General features: G+C 44.5%; 1 protein-coding gene across 6 annotated transcripts in view; it reads left to right on the top strand.

The window, feature by feature from the left end:
* Positions 1-27,152, top strand: part of CDC42EP4 (CDC42 effector protein 4) — a 46,255-nt gene that overhangs the window by 5,458 nt on the left and 13,645 nt on the right. The window contains exon 2 of one of the 6 annotated variants that reach the window (XM_081849896.1): positions 7,362-7,496. The gene's annotated coding sequence lies outside the window, so the exon portion shown is untranslated. Of the gene's footprint in view, positions 1-7,361; positions 7,497-13,398; positions 13,552-19,154; positions 19,180-24,110; positions 24,386-27,152 lie in introns of those variants that run through there. The other 5 variants (XM_081849895.1, XM_081849894.1, XM_081849893.1 and 2 more) reach the window with 5 other exon arrangements.

The raw sequence follows: 27,152 nt of genomic DNA, 5'->3' as shown, positions 1-27,152 counted from the left end.
AGAATGTTAGCCGCTTTGAGACTCCTTAGGGTAGTAATAAAGCGGGATATCAAATCCAAACTCTTCTTCCACCTTCCCGCCAGAGTGGTACCTATTTATCTACTTGCACTTTTACATGCTTTCAAACTGCTAGGTTGGCAGGAGGCATGGCCCATAGCTTCCTACTTAAACTCTGTAGTTTTTCATACCACAAATGTTCTGCGGGGGGTGGGGGGCTGTCCCACTTTTGTTTCTCTATATAGCACAAGAATGTCCCTCCAGACAGCGATAATGCCGTACCATTTGGGAAGCGTTGCTGAACTAAAAAGAAGCAGAAAATGTGCGGACAGTCCAGTACAACTAACAAATTATTATTATCGTTATTATTGTGTTAATAACTTGTTGCTGAATACACCCACAAAAAAAGTCTGAAGGGGCCCTGATAAAGTTGTGAAAATAAACCGAAGCCAATCACATTTTCAAATCCTCTGCACTTTACAGATTACACTGATTCCCCTACACAGCAATTGAGTTCCATTTAGCATTGTTATAACGTGTCCCTTAGCTCTGCTTGGCAGAATACATTTCTCCAAGTTAAGCGTAAGAGTGGAAATGGGATGGGATCCCAGAATGCAACAGACACATTTTTTGTATCCCTTTAGAGAGGACAAGCAAGGACACACTCAGAGGGGAAGCCATGGACCTATGGAATAATTAATAAGCACGTTTTGGCTCTGTGCATATGCTTGTTATTATGAGCGGTGGAATGTTTTCCAAGCATGCTTGTGAGCATCTGCAGCGAAGAAGCAATTACATTACATGTTCCATGGACTCTCCAACAAAGCCCTGCACTCTTAGCCTTTTCACTATGATGAAGCAGCATCAAATTCATCAGACATGTCACATAATTTCCATTGTCAGCAGCTAGAGAAAACTGGTCTGCACCTAGGGCTGTTGAGAAACATCAAGCCCAAGCTTAGACAGTGAACAGGTATAGCCAGTGGCCTACATGTGAATGGGCCTTTCTTTTTCTTAGTGGGAATGTGGTGGTGAACAGGGAAATAAATGCCTTTGAGTTACAATGTGGCCTGTTTCAACAATCAACGATTACATTAGGTTATGCATTTCATAGCGCTTTAAGCAGAAACCCAAATTCCTTGGTTGTATCATACATGCCATGCAGATATGGCTCTTTCCCACAATTTTTCTGTCATAACTACATTCCTCAAGGACTTGTTCCAGAGCAAAGAGCATCCTTACTTCTCAATTCTATTCCATGTATAAGGTAAAGGGAAAGGGACCCCTGACCATTAGGTCCAGTCGCGGATAACTCTGGGGTTGGGGCACTCATCTCGCTTTATTGGCCGAGGGAGCCGGCGTACAGCTTCCGGGTCATGTGGCCAGCATGACTAAGCTGCTTCTGGCAAACCAGAGCAGCGCACAGAAACACCGTTTACCTTCCCACCACCTATTTATCTACTTGCACTTTGATGTGCTTTCAAACTGCTAGGTTGGCAGGAGCAGGGACCGAGCAATGGGAGCTCACCCCGTCGCGGGGATTCGAACCGCTGACCTTCTGATCAGCAAGTCCTAGGCTCTGTGGTTTAACCCACAGCACCACCCGCGTCCCTATTCTATGTATACTTAGAAGTAATTCCCACAATGTTCAATGAAGCTTGCTCCCAGGAGTGTGTGCTTGCATTGCAGTCTTAGTGACACTCGTGAAAAACAGCTGAAGTCATGCAGACACATTTTCTCTTATGCAGAGGAAGCTGCCATTAGTCCATCTAGCTCATTCCTCTTCTCCAAGCAGCAGGGGCCCTCCAAACGTTTCAGGCAGAGAGGCCTCCCAGCCTTGCTATCTGTTATCCTTTTAATTAGTGATGCAATGGACTGAATCTGGAGCCATCTGCATCTATGCCTGCCCCTATCAGCATGGCAAAGCCTTCCAAGTTATAAAGGTAGAAATTAAAGGGTATTTGAGGTGAGTCAGGGTATTGTGAAATCAGAATATTACTATCATTTATACCCATGAAAAGCTAATGTCCAGTTACCGAATTAGAATTGCAAATTGAACTTCCACAGAATTTAGCGCTTTCTTTCTTAATTTATGCTGTGCTTTTTCTCTTGCTGGGGGGGAAAGTTGTATGTAAGGAGAAGAGATGGTTGGCATCTCAGCTTCAAGGAGCTAACTTGTCAATGGCTTTAGCAGGCACCCAGCTGCCGATGCTTACAAGGGGAATGGGATGAGCTAGTTGTCTTTGAGGATCAGACCGCTGGGAGTCAATCAGCCTTGACAGCGCTGCTGAGTTTTGCACTGTGATGGCTTGAGCATCTCCCAAGGGCAAAAGGCAGCCACTTATCAGCACTTTGCCAAGCATGGAAGGAGGCAGCAAATAGCTCACAAATAGCAGGGGGAGAAAAAGCCCCGTGATCAAAGCTATGGGGAGTGCAAATCTGCTTCCTTAACCCCTCCCACCGTTGCCCATCACTGTTTGTTCTCATAAGTACATTTAGTTGCCGGTTTAATAATGGGAAATGATAAGTGAAGCCTAAGGAGCTAAGGATTTAGGATATTGTGCACTGGAGCAAATGTACAGGTTGGACTTACACTGGATGCATGCTAGCAATGCACAGTAATGTGTGACCCACATTCTGGAAATTCATGAGCTGTCTGCCTCCTCCTATCTCTTTCTCTAAGCAAAGCTCCTGCATCCCAAGAGAAAGTGGCAATAGCCAGAGGACCACAGACAATTATGGTGACTACCGCTCACCAATCCCCTGAATGCCCAGCACTAAGTGAGAAATGTTCTCCCTTCCCTAAGTTCTCTACACATTGCAGAGAATTCACTGCGGTGCAATCCTACACATAGGATGGTATCCAATTAACTCACTCTGTTAACACATGGATTTCCATTTGCACAATGGAACTTCTCCTTCTTTTCTCCCCAGGTGTCCTTGCTGCACCCTCCTCAAATTGGCTGCAAGGTTTTGAAGGAACCACCAGAACAGATTTAGGGGGCAAGGGGTGAAAGGAAGGTGAGAGGAAGTTCTGTTACACAGCCCAAAGTTCTTCTGCTAACAGAACTGCTTTGTTGGCCACCACCCCCAGTTTCCTGGGAGTAAGCTCCAGATGAACTCATTGATGCTTACGTCCAGACTGCTTAGGTTCAAAACACATTGAGATTTAGCAAAAGATGAATTCCAGCCTTCAGCTTTTAATAAGAAATGCAAACAAGGATCTTGCAAACAAGTGTTATGGTTTAAACTGTTAGTGTGAAGTAGGAACCCCATTAAAGAAAAGGAAATGCGCATTAGCCTCTGCTTGATTATTTCCCTCCATCTGTTCCTCTCTGCTAATCTGCCACAAACAACCCGGAAAGCCTTATTCACTTGCCAGAGCAAGTGAATTTATTGTGGCAGAAGATGATGTCCTGCTTGGCGAAAAAAGTCCTGAAGTTTCACTCGCCTGCATTCTCTTTCCGCTACACAACTGACTTGAAGTATGAGGCAACTTTTGCTTCACACGGGACCTTCCCGCAGAACTTGAACTAAGTGACCCTTTTACTTCGCACCCTGTGTGGAGAGATTATTAGAAGCAGAGCTAGCAGGGGGAAATTGTGTTGCTTCTGACTAGTCCAAAGCCCAGATCAAAGTGAGAGATAAGATACAGTGCTGCCTGTTGCTCTGCAGAGTAGAAGGCATGGAGACCAAAAGGAGGTGGAACCAGAGCCAATAGCAGGCAGAGCCAATTCACTCTAATTTTGCCCCTAAATGCCTCCCTGCTAAATTCTACAACACTGAGATTAAGGGAAAGGAAGCAGACAGGCAGTGCCCTCCGCCTGGACTGGTTGCAAGTAAGAAGGCAACAATGCCATACTTGAAAAATCCACCCTGAACCAAGTGGGGAGGGAAAGTAGATGGAACACTCCCACTTTTAGAGGAGAATACAGTGGTAGCAGAGACATCACCTTGCTAACAAAGGTCTGTATAGTTAAAGCCATGATTTTCCCAGCAGTGATGTATGGAAGTGAAAGCTGGACCATAAAGAAGGCTGATCCCCGAAGAATTGATGCTTTTGAATTATGGTGTTGGAGGAGACTCTTGAGAGTCCCATGGACGGCAAGAAGATCAAACCTCTCCATTCTGAAGGAAATCAGCCCTGAGTTCTCACTGGAAGGACAGATCGTGAAGCTGAGGCTCCAATACTTTGGCCACCTCATGAGAAGAGAAGACTCCCTGGAAAAGACCCTGATGTTGAGAAAGACTGAGGGCACAAGAAGAAGGGGACAACAGAGGACGATATGGTTGGACAGTGTTCTCGAAGATACAAACATGAGTTTGACCAAACTGCGGGAGGCAGTGGAAGACAGGAGTGCCTGGCGTGCTCTGGTCCATGGGGTCACAAAGAGTCGGACACGACTAAACGACTAAACAACAACAACACAGTAGTACCTCAGTTTACGAACTTAATTCGTTCCGGAAGACCGTTCTTAAACCGAAACCATTCTTAAACCAAGGCACGCTTTCCCTAATGAGGTCCGTTCTTAGACAGAGGTAAAGTTCGCAAACCGGAACACTACTTCCAGTTTTGCAGAGTTCATAAGCCAAATAGTTCGTAAACTGGGCTGTTCTTAAACCAAGGTACCACTGTAACCACTTTTTAAAAATTCCACTATTTAAAAAAAAATAATGCTCTAATTCTTTAAATGGGAGCTGTCACAGCTTAAATACACTTTTAAAAAATTATTAGGTGGGGCAATGCAGTTCCTAGCTGCAGTCCTTTGAAGGCGAGACTCTGCTGTTATACCGAGCCCAAACCAGATAAAGAGTGGGTACAGGGGGGTTCATTTGTTCATCTGTTGTCGTCTTTCCTCCAGAGCAACATTCTTTCTTCACAACAACAACCGTGGGAGGTAAAATGGGCTGAGAGATAGCAATTGACCAAAGTCACCCGGTGAGATTCACAGCTGAATGGGGATTAGAACCTGGATTTCCAAACATATATATATATGTTCATAAATGTGCCAAGCAAACACGTACATAAATATAAACCACATGTCTGAAGCAGCACAGGAAAACAGCCATGAAACCATTTTGAGTCCCAAACTGACCAAATGTTTTCTCTGGAGATAATGGAGGCTTTTAAACTGGATAGGAAAATTGGCTTCCAGATGGAAAAATCAAAATTGGAAACAGAATTGTTAGATCCTAAAACTAAGAATTTGTCAAGGATGTATAACTTGCTGCTGAAATGGAATACTCAAGATGAAACAGTTAAATCTGCTATGATTAAATGGGCACAAGACGTTGGACATAATGTTATGTTTGCTGACTGGGAACAGTTACGGACCACCGGTATGAAATTTACGGCATGTAATGCCTTAAGAGAGAATATTATGAAAATGATGTACAGGTGGTACATGACCCCAGTCAAGCTTGCAGAAATTTATCATTTGCCCGATAACAAATGTTGGAAATGTAAAGAGACTGAAGGTACGTTTTTTCACCTTTGGTGGACGTGCCCAAGGATTAAGGCCTTCTGGGAAATGATCTATAATGAACTGAAAAAGGTATTTAAATATACCTTTCTTAAGAAACCAGAGGCCTTTCTTCTGGGCATGGTCGGCCAATTGGTGTTAAAGAAAGATAGAACTTTTTTTATGTATGCAACAGCAGCAGCAAGAATACTCATCGCGAAGTACTTGAAGACGCAAGATCTACCCACTCTGGAAGAATGGCAGATGAAGGTGATAGACTATATGGGACTGGCAGAAATGACCGGCAGAATCCGAGACCAGGGAAAAGAGACGGTGGAGGAAGATTGGAAGAAATTCAAAGACTATCTGCAGAAGCATTATAAAATTAATGGACATTAGGGTGATGTTGGATAAAAATTAAGTGGTTACCAGCTGTAATGTAGAGGTTGAACAATAAGATATGATAAGTTATAACAAGTTATAATAAGGATTTGCTGAACTAAGAATCTAAATGGGAATACAAAAGGGGGAGGTGAGAGGAGGTCTGGGAAATAAGTTAATGGAAATAAGTAATGGAAATTACATTTGTTTTAACTGTTCTTTTTTGCTTTTGTATTTTTGTGTTTTTATTATCTTATCTTCTTTTTTCTGTGTATGTTTATTTTTTGTATTAACTGGAAACTTTAATAAATATCATTTTTAAAAAAATATTTTCTCTGGAAAAGGCTCCCCATTGTCTTTTCCTTCACAAATTCTGTCTTAAGGGTATGTCTGTGTATGAATAGGGTGAGCCTCTGACCTGGCTCAGGAACTAAGTATTTATCATTACAAAAGACTGGCCAGGCTCCCCAGGGTATCCAATCAAGTAAGCATTAATAGGTAACCTGCCAGACAGGAGGTAAACAATGCACTCAGATTTCTGTTGTAGACCACCCCTTTCTGTGATGTAGGTATGATGTGTCTGGGGGTTGGTCTTGAGTACACCCCTTCTGTGATGTATGTACAATGGTACCTTGGGTTGCATATGCTTCAGGTTACATACACTTCAGGTTATAGACTCCGCTAACCCAGAAATATTACCTTGGGTTAAGAACTTTGCTTCAGGATGAGAACAGAAATTGTGCAGCGGTGGTGTGGCGGCAGCAGGAGGCCCCATTAGCTAAAGTGGTGCTTCAGGTTAAGAACAGTTTCAGGTTAAAAACAGACCTCCAGAACGAATTAAGTTCTTAATCCGAGGTACCACTGTATGATGTTTCTGGGGGTGCTCTTGGACTCCAGGGTGGGCAATTTAAAGTGTCTATATAAGGCGCTGGCATGGCTTTGTTCGGGGTCCTCCCCCTTCTGTGAAGGGGGCACCCTGTTGCAACAGTTCAATAAAGATCAGGCTTACTAGCTGCTTTGCTTCTCAATATTCTCTGGTTGGCCTCTGTTCTTTTCTCTGACCGATGGAGAACCTACAAAGGACTCTATAAGGGCTCTTGTGTCCGCCATAAGGGAATAAGGGCAGATTTTCGTTTATTACAGAAGCATTCCAATACCGGCTTTCAAAAGGAAGATGCAAACTCCCCTAAGTTGCAAGCAGAATGAGGAAGGGATGTCTGGGCTTTGGGAGAGGGGCAGTGTGGTGTAGTGGCTGGAGTATTGGATCAGGACCAAGAAACCTAGTTGCTGAATACAGATATGGATTCAATTAAAGCAACCTTGGCCAGCCACTGTCTTCTTTGCCTAACCTACTTCATAGGGCTGTTGTATGCTGCAATAAGTTCCTTGGAGGAAGGGTTGGATACAAATACGATAAGCTGGGTAGGGATCCTTCAGAACTTTGCAGTGTATGCAGATTCACATTTGAGATAATGGCACTTTAGCAATCCTAATTACCATTCCCGGTCCTCTCCTCCACAGGAAAGTTGGATTTACGTGACAGGACATTCTCCAAGCAGGAGGAGGCTGACAGTGAGGCAAAGCCATCTTGTTTGTCCATTGTAAACCAGCAGAGAACCCATGAGCATGGTTGGGATTTAGAGTGCTGCTAATGAGGTAGGAAAAACAGATTTTTCTAACGGTCCTCACATTTTCTTAGGGTGTGTGTGGAAACAGCCGGCAGTCCTCTCACAGCATAATCAGGGTTTTCCTTGGGCAGTAGTGAACAAGCCATGGTTGGCAACAGAAATAGCTGTTCCTTTCAGTCCCTTGAAGCATCACATCACATATCCTCAGATGGAATCTGATCTGACCAGCCAGAGAGCTCCCTTCACCTGCACCAGAGTCCTTCTCATCAAGATGCCACAACAACCTTTATACCCTGACAAGACTCTCTAGTAAACCTGGAAGATAATTAAATGAGTCTCTGGGACCGCTGCTCTTACCGGAGGCGATGGTTGGAATTTTGAGACATCATCAATTTCCAAAGAAAGAAGAGGCACTGAGGTGTGTGGGGTTTTTTTTTTAGTGCATCTGAATAATTAAAATGCCTTGAGCCATCAAAATACAATTGGGAGCTGCCCAGAAGGCTCACCTCAAATCACCTACTCAGAAGAGCAAGGTGAATGATTCAGGAACCTGACTGCCTTGGGCTTGCATATAAGCTGGAGATAAGTGAAAGCATAGTTTAATCATTAAGATAATTCCTCTGTAGGCCAGGGCTTCTCACCAATCAGTTACAAGGAGCAATCCGGTGTGGTGCATTTGCTAGAACTGTTTCTTGGTCTAAAAAAAGGTAAAGGGACCCCTGACCATTAGGTCCAGTTGTGGCCGACTCTGGGGTTGCGGCGCTCATCTCGCTTTATTGGCCGAGGGGGCCGGCGTACAGCTTCCGGGTCATGCGGCTAGCATGACTAAGCCGCTTCTGGCAAACCAGAGCAGCGTACCGAAACACCGTTTACCTTCCCGCCAGAGCGGTACCTATTTATCTACTTGCACTTTGACGTGCTTTCGAACTGCTAGGTTGGCAGGAGCAGGGACCGAGCAACAGGAGCTCACCCCGTCATGGGGATTCGAACTGCTGACCTTCGGATCGGCAAGTCCTAGGCTTTGTGGTTTAACCCACAGCACCACCTGCGTCCTGTTTTGGTCTAGGTACCTTAAAAAACCCTCTTTTGCTGAAAATCACAGGAACTGATACATTATCACATGACAGGGGAACAGCAGCCATCCTCTCCAGTGTGGAGAAATTAAAAATGCCTGAAACTAGATAAGTGGTCATGATCTGCAGATGGTGACAGATGTCACAGGATAGGCTGTAACAGTGGGATGATTTCTGCAACTGTGTGCAGTCACATTCTGACAAACAAAAGTGGCTTCTGAGATGCTTAGGGCCCCGAAATGGGTTGGGGGGGGGGCACACACAAGCTTGGAAATGTTAAGAATCAGCTCCCACCACATGCAAAAGAGCGCAGGTGTTTACCAAGTCCTTTATCTTTCTCTCACTAATCTAAAACTCCAGATTATTTGAATCCAACATAAATTCTTCACATGCAGAGTCTCTGTAAATAACAGCTCCTTGTTGTATTTGCTCAAACTGTTTCAAGCCTCTCTCTCTCTCTCTCTGTCTCTCTCTCTCTCTCTCTCTCTCGGCACTTAGTTAAATGAATAATGTTAAAATGTACCAGTTTGAAATTTAGTAACACATTTATTAGAGGAACAATAAAACAGAGTACAACTAGCACTGCTTCTTTCACTGTTTGATACATTTTGGAAGATAATGGAGCCAGGAGAGAAAACCCACATTTATTAGGTTGTGTCATTCCAAAAAGGGTTCCCCTGGCTACCAGTGCATTTAATTAGATAAGGCCATTGTGCAATTGTTTCACGGGTCTAATTACTGTTCAGAGGAATCCAGAGGTCTGGCTTGTTTTATCTGCTTAGAAAAAGAAGAAAATAGCATCAATCAATGGTTTTCCTCCCCAGTTCTTTTCCATTGTGTCCTTTGGAGTTGCTAAAATAAAATACCTAATCTGAGCAAAAGGATGTCAAATGGGTTTTTCAAAGCTCTTCTCTTGAAGGAGCAGCTGAGAGGTTGGCAGCAGCAGACAAACATCTCCATTGGGCTGGTATCCTAAAATGGGATCCTAAAATGGTTCCATGCCCTCAGGCCTCTGTGCCAACCACTGCCAAGCCCAAGTGGTTGAGTATCAAGACATGCTGCTGCCCAATGGGCAGCTTTTCAACTCCACCACATGCTTATTCTGCCAAGTTCCCTTTAGGTATCTAAACACCCAGCATTTCCAGCCCAGCTCAAGAGATTGATTTTCATCTCTCCTGACTGCTGTGTCTCATACAGACATGCAGTACAGCAGCACTGACTGGAGTACTCTCCAAACTGTGCACTTTTGGTTAAAATTAGCTGGAGTTACAAATCAAGAAATGTTACTCTCCAGAGAGAAAGAAGAGTGGTGTGTTGGACAGCAGATTGGGAGAACTGTGCCTGTCTCCTGCTCCAGCAGAACACCTGGGGGAACTCATGGTTCGTGCCTCAGATTTCTCATGATTAAAAGTGTGGATCATAAACCACTCACCGTCACCGGTTCCACCTATGGAGGTTGTGATATTCAACATAGTATTGGAAACTATTCAGATGGAAACACAAGGGCTTACCTAGCATGAAATATATGAACCTAGACAGCCCATCTGACAACAAGTGGCACTCCTACATCAGAACTATAATGGACATAAGAACAAGGTGCTTGAAAAGGACCAGGGCATGATGTGTCAGTGGAGCTATAAATACGACTCTGTTCTTTGCCATTTAATCTGGTTAAAGGAAGAAAATTGCCTGCTCGAAAGCTAGTCCTATTTATTTACATTTTTTAAAAATGCTTAATTGTTTTCAAGCAATGTACAAAATGAGTCCCATAAATGTCAACGGAATTTGTCTCCAAGTTACAGTATTAATGCATACAGGAGTGCAATCTATATCACAGGACTAACCTTGACCATTCTCTTCAAGCAACATGAATAATTCATGTATTGACTATTAAGAGATCCACTCCCTGAGACCTCTTTAGAAAGGATTAGGCCAGGGCTCGTATAATCTGTGTTTCTCCAGATGTTGTTGGACCCAAATTCCCATCAGCCCCTGTCAGCATAGCCAATGCTCAGGAAGGATGGGAGTTGTAGTCCAGCAGCACATGGGGGGCAATAGCCCACTCCACCCCTGGCACAGGCAAATCCATGGTGGCTCTCTCAACAGCCATGTCAGTTACCTGGAATTTCCAGGTTCATATGTTAATAACAAACAACAAGCGAAGGCCAACAGCTTCACTTCCCTACTTTCGAGTTCCTCAGAGGCATCTGTCGATCTGTGGTTGGAAATAAAATGCTGGACTAAGTGGATCTTGTTCCAATTCACTATACCATTCTTTTACTTTCTTTCTGTCTCAGCTTTCGATACCCTGCCCAACTGACTCCATGTAGTTCTGCACTGCAAACCTCAAGTCAAGTATGTTTTCTGTGGGCCAACAGAACTGTTATCTGCAAACATATTGTTTGCGTGAGACATCCCTCCAGAATCAATGTTGGTGTTAAAATTGCAGGCGGCTCAATTTCTTTGTGCTGGAAGTACATATGGGAGCAATAAAAGCTGTCTCTATCAGATGACACATCAGATTGGGATTCCCTTTTAACCATCACCAGTGGGCTGCTGTCCAAGTGGAGATGGAAGAACAGGGAGCAGTTTTGGCAAAATGCCACAAGGCTAGCGCTAAAGCACAGAGGAAGTGTTGGATGAGTAGCAAGCAGGAGCTCCTCCTGTCTGTATCATGCTTTGCCAGTGGCTTGTTCCATAAACCGGCAGCGTAGCAAATGTTAATTTCCACAGTGAATAAATAATTGACCCAGTCTTGTACTCAGTACATCCTGTTGTGTGGCTATAGAGTAGTAGTGAGGAACCAATGGCCCTCCTGACATTATTGGACTACAACTTCCATTATCCCTGGGCCATTGGCCATGATTAGGAGTCTGGAATTTTAAAGATCTGTCATTTACTGTACATGGCTTGCTAATAAATTGTAGTGAAAAGGAAATCCACATATCTCAAAAATTTATCATTTGCCCAATAATAAATGTTGGAAATGTAAAGAGAATGAAGGTACTTTCTATCACCTATGGTGGACCTGCCCGAGGGTGAAAGCATTCTGGGAAATGATCTATAATGAAATTAAGAAAGTCCTTAAATGGACATTTACTAAGAAACCAGAGGCTTTTCTCCTGGGCATGGTTGGCCAATTGGTGCCAAAGAAGGATAGGACTTTCTTTATGTATGCTACTACTGCAGGGAGAATTCTTCTGGCAAAGTAGTGGAAGATGCAAGAACTACCTACTCTGGAAGAATGGCAGACAAAGGTGATTGACTTCATGGGACTGGCAGAGATGACCGGCAGAATTCGTGACCAGGGGAAAGAGGCAGTGGAAGAAGACTGGAAGAAATTCAAAATATATCTTAAAAACTGTTGTAAAATTGAGGCGTGTTAAGATGTCAAGGGGTAAGAAGCAGACAATTACAGCTGTAACCAACAAATTTATGGGAATTTAATGAAGGGAACTAAAGGGATAAATTGACTAAAGGGTTGCTAAAAAAAAATTCATTCTAAAATAAGGATGCAGCGAAAGGGAGGTATGGGGAAGTCGACTGAAAGAAGTTACAAGAAAATAAGACTATGAATTTATTTATGTTTGATTTGTTTATGTTTGTTTGTGTTTTGTGATGTGTTTGTCTTTTAATTATGTGTTTTAAAAATTGAATAAAAATTATTATTAAAAAAAAATGAAATCCACATATCTCGCTACTATTTATATGGATAACATTTTACATGCTCATTTGTTGATATCTATCTTGCTTATATCTATTTTTGAATTTGATATTGTGCTGTTCTTTTTTAAATTGTTAATTACCTTGGCCCTGATTCACTGAAAGGTGAGATATTTACAGTGGTACCTCTGGTTAAGAACTTAATTCGTTCCGGAGGTCTGTTCTTAACCTGAAACTGTTCTTAACCTGAGGTACCACTTTAGCTAATGGGGCCTCTCGCCGCCACGCCGTTGCCGCCGCGCAATTTCTGTTCTGAAGCAAAGTTCTTAACCCGAGGTACTATTTCTGGGTTAGCAGAGCCTGTAACATGAAGCATCTGTAACCTGAAGTGTCTGTAACCCGAGGGACCACTGTATAGTGAATACATAAAACTTAATAATTATGACTAAATTCCCACAAGGCATCCCAAAGCAATGTACAATTGTAAATTATAATTCCTAAAGGGTAAAAGAAAGAAATGGGTTTTGTCTTAGCCTTCTAATGCAGAATCTTGTATTCTGATCACATACTTCTAGACCTCTTGTTTCATTTTCTAAAAAGCAGCTTCCTAGCCCTTACAGTAAACAGAGTAGAGTAGTGGGTGGGCGGGCTAGAATTGCCTGACTGCCAAAAATCGAGAAAGGTAGACTGGAAAGCAATGCTTTGAAACAGCGCAGAGATGAGCATCTGCCCTGCCCCCGCCTGATTTTGTTGCTGGCCTTTTTGTTCAGGGACTCCCTATGCCGGGGGTGGGGGGGGGGAATAATAATAACAAGTATGCCTTTCGCTGAGACAATGGCCAGCTAATTCCGACGCCGCCGTGTTTGCAGAGGGCTTCGGGTAACGTGGGCTCGCCTGCTTGACAACACAAATCCCACAAAAGCCTTGAACTTTCAGGAAACCCCATTAGCGAGGCTGAGCGATGTGTCAATCCCTTTCTGGCTCCCCACCCCCTCTCCCGGCCCTTGCCCTGCCTTCCTCCTTCACCTCTACAAGGCACCGGGAAGAGCCGGAGCGAGGCATTCAGATTTTGAATGGAGGAGACCCGGACTAGCCTGATGACGTCGCCTTCGCCTATTGGCCTTTGGGTGGCGCGACGTCACAGACGGGTCAGTGACTTGGACGGCGGGGCGGGGAAGCGGGGGAGGAGGGAGGGAGCTTGAGCAGTCTGAAGCCGGAGAGGGACGCGCCGGCGGGGAGCCCTGGGCAGGCGCAGGCATGGGGTGGAAATGCGGGGACGCAGCAACGAAGCAGCTGAGCCGGTAACATATAGCAAGCTCTCCCGTCGAGCCAAGGGGTCCCGAGTAGGTACGGGTGAGAAGGGGCGGGGTGCCTGTCTTGATGGCCTCGGGGCGGGGGGACGGGAACGCGCCAAGGGAGGCGCCAGGTGTCCTCCGAGGGTTTGGTGGGTGTGTACGGGAAAAGGACGGCGTGGGGTAAAGGGTGCCCCTCGGAAGAAGGGAAAACCCTGCCTTGCCAGGAGGATCTTTGTCTACTTAACCTTGCTGCCGCCGCTTTCTCAACTTCCCTTTGCAGGGAGATTTTGCGGGCAGGGAGTGCCTTGCCCTTTTCTTCTTGGAAAAGAAAGCGCCTCCCTTTCATCTGCCTTTCCCTTGGTTAGCTCAGAGATTCTTGTTTGCTTTTGCAACCCCTTTCCGTTGCTTCCTTGCTATTTACAGGTGACGTTCTGGAGGTTTGTGTTTTTTTTAAAGAAAGACAATAAAAAAGGTGCGTGTGGAGAATTCTCTGTAAATTAAGAACAAGGGGATTTTTTATCAAGAGCTCCTCCCTCGGACAAAATCCCCTCGCAAAACGCCGCGTTGCAAAACTGGACTTTCTAAAATAAGGAGCGGCTTTTTGCAGAACAGCGAGTGTTTGTAGGGCTGGGAGGCAACGAGCCGCCGTTGTTTTCTGGGCTAATGCATCTGCAACCCATTGATTGGCCGCCGCCCCCCTTCCTCCCATCTCTCCCCTTTCCCATCAATGCCTTTTCCCAAGGGAGGAAAAAGGGAGCGAGGGCGGGGAGGGAGAGCATGGGAAAGAATCGACTGGAATCGCTATTTGGTTTTGATCATCCTAGCTGGGCAAAGAGGAGGCTAATTGGGTTGGCATTTGGAGAGTGCGTGCACTCGCCGAGGTGATGCAGTTAGCTAGCATCTTGTTTTATTCTTGTCGGAGGGAGGCTTTCCCATTGTCTCGACAAAAAGCGAGCGTGTCTCTTTAAAATTCCGTGAATGAACGCTACGGCTCGGGGATGAGTACTGCAGCTCGGTGTGTGTGTTGTGCGTTTGTGCGCAGAGACCAAAACGCGAGCCAGAGAGAGAGATAGAGTTGCAGGAAGCCTGGAGTTTGCTTAGGTATAAACGCGCTTGGAAGGAGCGAGTAGCAGTTCTGGCAAGTGCTAAATCCTAAAGCAAAGGGGAAGCCCAAACAAACCAGTTTTCCTCTGGCCTCTGCGTGGGAAATTCTTCCCCAAAGGGGTAGTCGACAACTTCTGCTGGCAGGCGCGCTTGCAAGGCTTTGAAGCATTTGTTTTAGCTTGTGCGGATCCAAAGGGAGGGAGGTCACTTCGGAAAGGAGGCGTTTGAAAAGGAGAAGGTAGCCCTGTAGGGTGTCTCTGCTTTTGCAGGAAGTAGGTTTGTGAGTGTGGCTCTGAAATCTTCTGTGCTTTTCTGTCTCCACTGAAGAGAGTCGTGGGTGACTTGGAATATTAGTTTTCTGCACCCGCTCAAAAAGTTAAAAGTTCCTTTGAGGTATGAAGGCAGTGGCAGTGGCGTAGCGTGGGTTGTTAGCACCCGGGGCAAGGCAAGTAATTTGCGCCCCCTAACCCGTGGATTTACGCCCCCTAACCCTACCCCTAACCCTAACCCCCAGATGTTGCGCCCGGCCCCCCCTGCACCCCCCATGCTACGCCACTGGGCAGTGGCTGTGTATTTATGTACTAACTCCCCCCACAAAAAAGCCCACTTTGTAACCAGTCTGTTAGCCCAAAGCGACAGCTGCAAAGTATGCTTTCTTGCCTATCGATCATTTCCAGCCTTAGAAGATTCTCTCACCTCCCCTTTTTTTGGGGGGGGGTAGTATTTCTTTTCCCTTTTACCATGGGAGGATGATGTGCTCTGCAGTCCCTTGTGACTGTTTCAAGGGTGAGAGAGAGGGTTGCTGCCTCCCACCCAATGGGACTGATTGAAATTCAGCTTCACAAAGAGCTCTGAACTAGAGTTCCAGACAAAGGAAACTGCTAGGGTTACGCTTCTCTTCCCTCTGCTTGCTTGAATTTCATGCTGCCGTGCCAAGTTCTCTATAAGCGGCTCTGCTGTGCAGCTTCTCGTTCCCCTCCTGCAATAGACAAGGATAAACTTGTCCTGTTAACTGTAGTTTTAACTTCTTTTTTTCTGGGCTGATTCCAAGGTGGCCTTCTTCACGCTTATTTGAATAAGCCTGTGTGCCTGACTTGTGAGCCTGAACAGAGATGCTCCTTTCTATGCTTGTGGTAAGATGTGGCAAATGTTTAGCCCAGCAGTCCCCAGATGTTCTGAATTATTTAGCAAACGCACATGCACAGCCATCTTTTGTGTGTGCAAGTAGGGAGCAATAAACAATATAAACCTTGGTGATTTCTGTTTGTTGACCTGTTCAGTCAAGTGACAGTGATGCCTTAACTCCATCAAGGTCTCTGTGATTTTGACCTATTTTTTTGCAGGGGGGGAAAGGTTGGGATGGCTATTGGGTTCTACAGTATATATTGTTGTTGTTTAGTCATTTAGTTGTGTCCGACTCTTCGTGACCCTATGGACCAGAGCACGCCAAGCACTTCTGTCTTCCACTGCCTCCCGCAGTTTAGTCAAACTCATGCTGGTAGCTTCGAGAACACTTTCCAACCATCTCGTCCTCTGTCATCCCCTTCTCCTTGTGCCCTCCATCTTTCCCAACATCAGGGTCTTTTCCAGGGAGTCTTCTCTTCTCATGAGGTGGCCAAAGTATTGGAGTCTCAGCTTCAGGATCTGTCCTTCCAGTGAGTACTCAGGGCTGATTTCCTTTCCATGTAAGGAAATAAGGAAATCTACAATGTATAGTGTACCACATAATTTAAACTGAGGTCTGGCCCAAGATGTTTTGCTGCCTGAGGCAAATAAGTTTGCCCTCCCCATAAGGTAACTGAACTGAATGGGCAGTTTTGAATCAGCACTGATTTGATAGTTTGGGTGGGACACACCATGCCATGTAATATTCACAACTCTATCCTCCAAGAGAGGGGAATGGGGGCTTAGGAGGAATAGCATAGGAGCTGCTATAGCATCTGCTTGAGGCAAGTTGCCTTACTTTGCCTAATGATAAGGCCAGCCCTGCTTAAGTTTCCCAAAGTGATTTTGCTCTGCAACCTGATTGTAGAAGTGTTTTAAAGTTTCACTGAGTTCAGTGGGAAAGTGTTCGATGAGCGTGCCATCTTAGTGGTAGCTTTGGCTATGGTTGGAGAGTCTTGAATTCTGCATCCCATCCAGCACTTTAAGGATCAAAAGAAAAGTTAAAACATCTAGCAAGGCATAAGTTATATATTTAAAAACCCTAATACTGTATAGTTATATCTTACTTGCAATCTAGAACATCCTTCTGCATCATAACATTTACTGGGCTAACACTGGCCTGACCCTCATTCCAGTAGTGGTGCAGCTATGTGAAGCAGTTGGGAGTGGACACTTCCAGTAGACAGACAGACAGCAGAAATGGGTCCTTCAACTTTGTAATGTATGCTTGTGAAGTCTCTTCTGCCTGGTGGTGTGTGATGCTGGAAAGTGTAAATGGTTGGAGGCAAGTTCCAAGCCTGAAAGAGCATAGCCTCTAGTGTCTAGATGTTAAATAGCAAATGGGCTTGAACTCTTAAACCTGCTTGTAGCTTGACCTTTCCGTTCATGGTAAGAAGTAGAAACTCCTGGTTGACAAGAAGCTTGAAAGTTGGTTAAGAGAATAAATCAATCTTGAGTGCAACACTATGACATAATAGCGCAGAGATCCAGCTAGCCATGGTGTGCGGTGCTCCAGAAGAGACCCTGTGATATATACATTACACCCCTTTATTGTAGCCTTGAAATGCCCCTTGCAAAGAGTGTGTAGTAGCTGTTGAGCAGTGCTGTTTGTGAACTTTCTCAATCGTCCTCTTTGCATATGTTGCTGAAGAGAGCTGCACAAGCTGGGTGGAACAGGTGCTGACATCTTTGCTTCCACCTTTCCAAAATGCTTGGGACCTTATCAGTAATGGGTGTGGTGGTCTTGGCATAACTGCTTCTTAAATTGACCAGAGTCTTGGCTGGACTGCCAGTCTATGTTCTACAGCAGGGGTAGTCAGTGTCGGGTCCTCCAGATGTTGTTGGGTTGCAACTCCCATCAGCTCCAGCCAGCATGCTCAGCTCAAGGAGGATGGGAGTTGCGATCCAGAACATCTGGAAGCTTTCATGTTTGCCACCAAATCAACCCAGCTGCAACGTGTGAACAATACAGATATCTGTATGTCTGTTGTCAGTGAGTAGTCAACACTGCTGCTACACAGATCATTGTTAAAGTTTGCTCATGGCTGATGTAGACCAGAAATGTGTAGACTTCCTTTGGGATAGCTGAGTAACTGGGAGTCTCATTCTGTCTAGTACAAAGATTTGGATGCTGATAATACTTAATTTAGGAATATGGATGGTTTTTGCTTCAGGCCATATGATGCAGCAAGTAGGTTTCTTGAGTATCTCAAATCCATGCTTATATTAAATAAGTATTGCACCACTACTGTGCCACTGTTCAGCAGTGGCTTCTCCCCCTTCTTCATCTAATTCCTTATGGAAATGTGTTCACTGTTATTTGCATACATACCACTAGCTGGATCAGGCCAATATAATAACACATCCTGAAATAACTTCATTTGGTTTGGAACCAGAATACCCCAATCTCTGCCTTCATTGGAAAAAACATCATCAAAAAAATTAAGGAGTAATGATTTGCCTTAATTGGCTGGCTGCATTGTCTGCTGATTGAGCAAGCCATTCTGCAGCTGAGCTGCCTGGAGAGTGATTGACTAATTGTTAGTTGTTGGTCAGTTCTTCAAATCAATGCATGTTTCAAACCCAAAATACCCCATGTGAGTGAACAGTGGCCAGGTTTAATCTCTAGAAGAGGTAGTAAATCCTAGGCTGTACATTGTGACCGGAGTAGAGTGTGTTGCTGCAATGATTTTCCTGCCTGTTCTGACCACAGGTTATTATGCCTTGGGGGGATGGTCACTTAAAATGGTTCTGGCTCTGCTGACACGATTGGGCTTCTGCTGAGCAGTGCATTCTGAGGATCATTGTCTGGTATGCTTGTTCAGAGCCGAAACAGTAATAAACAACGTCCTGAGCTGCTTGCTATCTTAAGCAGATTGCCTGCTATCTACAGGCAGTAGACTGTGGCTTCACCTGGATTTGAGAAGCTTGATTGTAGCTCTCATGGGCTTAACCAGGTCAGGTGGAGCAAAGCTAGACTGGGGGCAAAAGATGCTTGGATATTTCAGAACAAACAAACACGGATGCCTTTCATAGTTGCATGTGGAGGTTGTTGTAAAATCTGCCATGTGACCAAAGAGTTTGCTAGGATTCATTAACATCTTAAAGTAGTGAATTCTAAGGATGCACGTTTAATAGTTTCACAGCATTTATTGCAAGAGTGTTAATTAAAAATTGCTCCCTGATTATTTGGCGAGGTTAACAAGATTTAGTGACTATGGGCTCGAACACCTTTGTGCTGAAAGAATAATTCATCTCTGTGTCAGATTGTTTTTATAAAGTCAGTGCAACTTGCCTCTCTTTCCTTTGTCTAGTTTTCAATTGGCAAATTAATTGTTTTGATCTAATCAGTGTGTGGCTTTGACCTTCAGAGCCTTGGTCTTGCAACAAGTGCCTTGCAGCCAGACTTCAGGTGGGCTACAATAACAGTCTTGCCACCTTACAAATAAACAAGTAAATAAATTGGTCCCCAGATGAATGTAGTGCTAAAGGCAGGTTCTAAGGTCTGAAAAGGTGTAAACTCCTGGGTAGCTTGGCTCCCAGTTATTTGAAGGGAAGAAAGAAAGAAACAATTTGGAGAGCATCTATAATGCAATTTGGAGAGCATCTACAATACTTCATGGCAGTGCAGAGACCCATTTGCTCAGTATAGGGTTTCATGCTTCAGCAGTAGTGATCCTATATGAAGTATAATATAAAGTCTCCCTAATGTAAGATCAATAAGCTTTTTCCTTGTGTTTGTGTTGTGGCAGCATTTTAACAAGAACCTGCAGGCCACTGAAATGGACAGTTTGTGTTTTGAAATTGATGTTGGTACACCTTTTAAACCTGCATCTCTAGCAAAACTAGTGGGTCTTGGTTTGGTTTTGTTTTTTAAATGCTTTGGATCTGCTATATTTTAGCTGGCATATTTAAAAACTGAACAAGAGAGCAAATGAAGAACTACCGGTACCTTCTTTTTTAGGAAAAGTGCAAGGTTTTCTCATATGCCAACACATTTACTCGAGGGGGTGGTGGGTTTTTTAAAATAAAAAAACCAAAAACATGGTAGTTGTAATTAAGCCTTCTGTAATCAGTTCGTTAGGTTCTAGTTCATTTTAGGATGACCAGTCATTCTTTTTCTTACTGCGTGGCAAAACCTTCTGGAAAGGGTCGGTTTACTTTCACTGCTGGTCAGTTGATTCACCTCCTCTGCAGAGTGGCAGTTTCTTCTGATCAATAATCTGAAGTGTTTGTTTGCATAGTTTTTGTCTGTTTGAAATGGAAACCTCCAATGCCTCTCTCTGTAGCAATCGTTGCCCAACCCACAACAGCCTGCCAGGGCAACTTTTTTCACACCCATTCTGCCCTTTGGTCTCTTTTGCCATATGTGGATCCCTGTCTGTAGGTCAGAATTGAGGTCAGGCCGGTTAAAATTCCAGTGCAGGATTGGAAACTCAAGGTAATCGTTTCACTCTTTTTGCTAGCAGGAATTCTGATAAAAAGGCCTTGATAATGCAATTTAAATTTGGTGGGGTGGCAGCAGCTGGGGGTTATGAGTGCAGCAGAACCAACCCCCAACCAAATCTTTCAAGGAGCCATTAAAACAGAACCAGTCTTCAAAAGCCAGGTAGTGTTGTTATTAGTGCTGTGACTTACCTAAAAGGTAGCCTATACCTGACTTTCTTGGTTGTAGGCATTTGTGGGAGGAGGGAGATCTCCTGCGCTGCCAGAAAAGGTTATTTTAAAGACAACAATATAAAACCAAGTAAATAAAGAGGACTTTGTTTGCTTACCCTGCCCCCTCCTTTCTCTCGTGTTAGATGAAACTCTTAATCTATCTGAAGGGTTGTGGGCAGTAGTGAAGGTTCTGTCTTTTGCTCTGGTGACTCTGATCAAAGCTCAGCTCCTGTGACCTTTTCCTCCCACAAAGTGCTGCCTTGTGAACCAAAATGTACTGTAGGCCCTTAATTCCAGGCCTAGCCAGGCGTTCAGTTGCTGACGAGGGAAAGTTCAGATTGTTGTTCTGAGGCAAGTGCAGAACGGGGCCTGTTTTTGACTGGGAAAGTCTGGCGTGAAAGAGAGGTAGACCCTTTCTGGGATTATGTACCTGAGCACAGTGGAACAGATGTGTGTCCTTACTTGCGACCAGGAGGGGGCAAGTACCGTATTTTTCCGTGTATAAGATGTCCCCATGTATTATGACCCCTGTTTTTTTGAACCTCAAATTAAGAAGTCAGTACAGTGGTACCTCAGGTTACATACACTTCAGGTTACAGACTCCACTAACCCAGAAATATTACCTCGGGTTAAGAACTTTGCTTCAGGATGAGAACAGAAATCGTGCTCCGGCGGCGCAGTGGCAGCAGGAGGCCCCATTAGCTAAAGTGGTGCTTCAGGTTAACAACAGACCTCCAGAATGAATTAAGTTCTTAACCCGAGGTACCACTGTATATTAAAATAGTTAGGGTTGCCATATTTCAAGAGCCTGAGCCCAAACCCGACCTTGGCCGTCCTCGCCGGAGCTGTTGCTACTAACTACTTACCTTTCTTGTTGGGCCCACTCTGTATCTCCTCCCAGAAAGGTAGGAGAAGAGGTATGTTTATATATTACATGTATATATACATTTCCTCTAAGCAGCTCAAGGTAATGTGCAAAGTTCCCTCTCCACCTGTTCATTTTATCATCACATCATGAGGCTGAGAGTTGGGTCACCCAGTGTGGATTTGAATCTGGACCTCCTTGGTTCTAGTCCATCCCTCTGACCACTACACTACACTGTCTCATTACAGTTGCTGCTCTTACTGCTCGCTAGACAAGGGCAGGTGAACAAGAAGCACCAGTCAGGAGGATTCAGGGATTGGCAGTTGGCCCCTAGTGGGGCATGGTCCTCAGCGGATACCTGGCAGTGCCAATCCCCGAGTGCTTGTCCTGGTGCAAGTACATTTTGTGTTTCGCTTCTAAGTAGGCCTCTCTGTAGCAAGAACAAACACAGGGCATGTTAATACAAATGGTTTAGTCTGTTGAACAAACTTTGCTCTGACGGAGGAGTTTAAAGTGAGGAAAGAATAAGCATATGGCCTTCTCATTAAAGAAGAGTTTGTGTACCCTTTACTTTGCAAATTATGTAATGGGGCCCACTTTTCCCTTTGCAACGGATGCCTTTGTCACCCGCAGTTTATTATTGTCACTTGCCTTCCAGAATTCTAGAACATTGTCATATGATTTTACTGAGGCTGATGGAGATTTAAATGTGTGTGTAACCAGAGCACAATGCAAGATACACCCTCCTGAATATGAAAACCACAAATGCCATACAAATATAGGAGGCAGTTTTCTACTGAATCAGACAAGTCCATCTCACCATATTTACTTGCTCTGGCAGTGTAAATCCTAGACTTGGGGAAAGACCTCTGCTTAACTCCTGAGGTGCCTTAACTGGAGATGCATTCAAGGCTGGTGCTGTGCCCCTGAGCTTCAGGTTCTTCAGATGGGATTCACTTGTGTGCATGTAATACAGGAATGCTGGCCTTCTGGGTGTTGCCAGGCATTCCTTAGGTTAAGAGGCACCCCTGAATTCAGGGATAATAACCAGTGTGCTGCCCTTGAAGATGCTGTTGGACTAAAACTCTCATCGGCCCCATCCAGCATTGTCAGTGATTAAGGCTGTTGGGAGTTGCGATCTAACAGTATGTGATAGGCACCACATTGGTACATCGCAAGTTATGTGTGCACCTGCTCTAAGAGTCAGCTGAGCTGCTACACTTGCCATGGGGACCAACATCCTTGTAGGGAGCATGTAGCTGTTTCATGTAGTGGAACACATCACGTGACTCAACCCATTGTCATGGATGTACGGGGAAACCTGTACATGTAGGATGTAATGTGCAACATTCATGTGTTCAGTTCCACTAAATTCACCCTGGGAATTGGTAGTGGGGCTGTCTAGATGGCTCCAATACCAAGAATAGTAGAACTTTCCCCTAATGCCAGGCTTAAAGTATTAGTACAGTATTGCGATCTGGCATATCTTCTTAGGACAACTGAACTGCCATCTTGTGTAGAATAACTAAGATTGTTCCTTTTAGTCAATTTAACCAATTCAACTTTTTAAAAAATTTATTTATTTATTTATGTTGCACTACATATATGAAATATTTACATAGTGTTATATATACATTATATTTGTAAATTCACATTTTCACATTTCATTATGTACCAACATTTAGTAATTTCTTATTTGCTTCTTATTTCTTGCCTTATGTCTTCCTTCCATCTGTGCACGACTTCCTTGTTTTCATTTTATAACTTTTATTGTGATTGTATTTTTGTATCTTACATACATTCTTGTATATCTGTTTCACTTAACTTTGTCACCAATCACCAATTCAGCTTTTTTTTTACACCAACAAATGTTGTGTTCTGAGAGCAGTGTCCCCATGCTATCCTTTTTAAATTCAAAGCATAATCTGGTGCTTCTCCCCTCCTCTCCCTCTTTCCCTGTATCTGAGCCATGTTTGTGGCTTTCTTATGGCTGGTCCAGCCAGAAGAACGCAATGCCTGACTGGATATAGTGAAGTGCTGCTTATGTGAGATGTGTTCCTAGAAAGAAAGGGAAGCAGCTGAGTTGTGAAATTATGTTTGTAGGATTCCCAGATCCTACTTCCCCAAACTCTTCAGTCAGCTCCTCTAACCTTCAGTGGACTTTGGGAGCAAAGTTTGCTTTACATACATTACATGAGCGGGAGTCTAGGAGTCCATTGTTAATATCTTGAGTGGGGTGGGGGCGAGCAGGCTGCTGCTCTAGTAGGGTGAAGAGACACTGAGATGGCAAAAAGGGGAAAGAGTTGTCCTGGCTCTGTAATGACTGCCTAACTACTCTTGAAGGGTCTTCATTGAAGAAGATCCAAAACACCACGAGGAGACTTAAGGGGGAGCAGACAGACTTAATGACAGTGCTGAGAATAAGGGATGCCTCTTGCATTCTATGGGATGCTTATATTCTGCTTTAAGCAAATTTTGTCAGTCCTTTGGGGGCACATACTCACAGTTTCTTTACTGGCCAGTGTGGCTTCCATGTGTCTCCCTCTCTCCCACTGACTAGATCAAGCTTTCCAAACATCATACATTGGGTTAACACAATATTATAGACTGTCTGACCTCAAAACTGGCCACCAGCCGGGCTGCCTGTTTAAATTTTTTCATAATGTCTTGGCGTTCAATGGAGCTTTTCTTGGCAGATTCTAATATTAGGGGATGGTTTGTTAAGCTTCACTTACCCTCTAGCTTTCTCCAAGTAGCAGCGTGATTGTCACAGGATCCTGTCTCAGTTGTTGCTCAACTGCAGATGGAGACAAGAGGCTCCATTCTTTTCTCCGTCACCCGCCCCAAATAAAGAGGTAGAAGGAGGGGACTTGCCCTTCTCTTGCTTTACTTCTAGATCATGAGACTGGGCAGTAAAGGAAGTGTGCAACACAACAACCTCCATCCAGGTATGTCTCGTTCTTTGGATCATTGTGGAACGTTAACTCCAGCTAAGGAGAATAACATCTTTCACAGTTGAATTTTCTGTGAGAGAGGTCTCATACAAAAGGCAAAGGCTGCTGTGGTTGAGCAGGAAACTTCTTCATCCATCAGGGTAAGGAGGCTTTGGTGCAGGAATAATGAGCTGTCCCCTAGCCATAAGTGCACAGGGCAATGAGTCCAGAATGCTTTCACATTGTCCCTAATGGTATTACAGTATAATACTCTCTTAGAATAAAGTCTTTATTAGATGGCTTCGGAACATGAGATCTGTGCATTTCATTATGGACGATTCGACTTTCCTCTTCAGATAAGTGTGAGCATATATGTTAGTATTGGACTAAATGTGGCTAGAAATGCCCCCACTTCATTAGATTTATTACCTGCCGATTGCCACAAGTTTCCAGAGTTGGGTTTGAAGCAGTCCCAAAGGTTTGATTATTGCATTTGTTTAAAATGACAGCTTCAAACAACATTGCGTCTTGCAGGCTCTTTCGGTGCTGTAAGCAAGGTAAATGTTGACGAACCAGTGTTGAGACCTAGAACTCTCAACAGAGTCATGATCTGCATTATTCTGTAACCTTGCACTGTGTGTACCAGTCTTGTTGAGAAGTGCTGTGATGCATCAGAACCTTTTAGCTTTCCCGTTCCACTTTCTGCCCTTCCCTAGCAATGAGTGATAGGTGAGCAGGGAGACCCCTGGGGGAAGGAGGAGAATGCAAGGGGATGCAGCTCCACAAAACAGGCTGAGCATAGAGCGGGGAGCAACAATCAGGCAACTGGAAGAAGACTATGGGAGAAATCCCTGTGGCTCTGCTACTGTAGAGTGGAGAATGTCAGTTCTCATTTGCCCACATCTAAAATCCTCCCATGTCTTGATGGCAGATGAAAGGGTATGAGACTGGACCATTACAGACAAGTAACTCTTTCTGCTTCATGGAGCTGAGCACTAATTTGATTCACTTGCTGTAACTCAGATTGCCATAAAGGTGAGAGATTTGCATGGCATGCAGACCTGAGTTCAAATCCTATAGCCTTGCCTTGTGCCGTTTTGCTGTGAAATGGGGCCACTAATGGCCTAGCTCAATAGCTTTTTAAGATAAATGTAGGCAACAATTGTTAAAGTAAAAATGTATGCAAATAATAAACTTCTGCTTCTTCTGCCTGACAGGTTTTTATTGATATATATAGCCAAAAAACAAATGCAGAATTGTAAATAAACATGACATGCAATGTATCCCACCCCCCATCCCTCTTATAACATATCAGTGGTGCAGGTTAATAGATATTAATATGTTTCTACTTCCCCTTACAACATTACTCAAGGCATAATTTGATCTAGTCCATTTCTGCTTTTGAAGAAGGCAAAACTGTTTGGTCTCTTCATTGGAAGCTTCTGTGAAATCAACCAGCTTGCTTCATATGATCTGCTGGGCAATGACTGCATTGTAGATGCATTATATTGAAGAGGAGCCTTGAAGCAAATGTCTGGCTCCAAATCCCTCTCAATGTTGACTCTTCATACTTAACCATAAACACTGACACCCCCTGAGTCACAATGCTTGCAGGGCCATTCCTAAGGTTATCACTATTCTATTTACCTAGCCTAACTGGTTCTTCCCCTCCACCCGGTCACCCATTATGTATCTGGCGATGGGTGTTCTATTTTGTTTCTGTAGTTCTGCAGTAGACAGATGGAGTTGTGACTCTTTCCTGTCTGGGAGAGACTGCAATGCTAGACTCCCTAGTTTTCATCATTTGCTCTGAGTAACTAATTATTTTGTCCGTACTTGCTTATAATGGGTTATGTCACTAGGAGAGGCTCCCCTTGAGGCGTTTTTTCCAAGGAAGTTGCATGCACTTGTTGAAACTCGGGGGGGGGGGATATTTAATAGTAAGCATAGGAGGTGTCTTTGAAAAGATGGGGGTTCCTTTCCCACCTGATGAATGCTCCAGTGGTTACAATACAAAAATAGATGTGTAGCCTACATCGGATTGCTGTGGTTATGCCCTCTATCTCCTGTTAGCTGGCTGGACTGCAAAGGAGCTGGCCTTTGCTGATGCCCCCCATGAGTGTCACTTGCAAGAGCTGAGTGCATGCACTCCTTGAAACAGCCTAAGTCCAGGCATGCCATTGCACCAAGAGTTCTCCCAACTTTCTGGCCCACGAGCACAAGCAGGAAAAATCCTGCTTGTTGTTGTTGTTGTTGTTGTTGTTGTTGTTGTTGAGTGTTGTGGGCGCCATCGCAAAATAGCTAGGATGGGGGAGGCGTGCCCATTTATAAAATGGTGACTGCGGTGTGCATGGCCACCCACACAATGCTTGTTTCAGGGAAAACACATTGGCAAGGCAGAATACAGTGGTACCTCGGGTTACATACGCTTCAGGTTATAGACTCCGCTAACCCAGAAATAGTACCTCGGGTTAAGAACTTTGCTTCAGGATGAGAACAGAAATCGTTCTCTGGCGGTGCGGTGGCAGCAGGAGGCCCCATTAGCTAAAGTGGTGCTTCAGGTTAAGAACAGTTTCAGGTTAAGAACAGACCTCCGGAACAAATTACCGTATTTTTCGCTCTATAGGAAGCACTTTTTCCCCTCCAAAAATTAAGGGGAAATGTGTGTGCGTCCTATAGAGCGAATGCAGGCTGCGCCGCTAAGCCCAAAGGCAGAATAGGGAGACGGAGCATGGCGGAGGGCTCCGTCCCCCTCTTCTAGCTTGGGGATGGCTGCGTGCAAAGCCTCTGCAGGGCAGCGGGGCTCTGCGCTCCAAAGGCTTCAGGGATCTTTGAGGCTGGCGGTGGTGGAAAGCAGCACTCCCCCCCCCCACCAGCCCCACAAGCTCGGGTGAATGCACCTTGAACACACTTTGTTTTAGAGGGGGA

The sequence above is a fragment of the Podarcis erhardii genome (assembly GCF_964252035.2).
Source record: "Podarcis erhardii genome assembly, chromosome: 2".
Taxonomy (NCBI): domain Eukaryota; kingdom Metazoa; phylum Chordata; class Lepidosauria; order Squamata; family Lacertidae; genus Podarcis; species Podarcis erhardii.
This window is presented reverse-complemented; position numbering and strand designations above follow the sequence as displayed.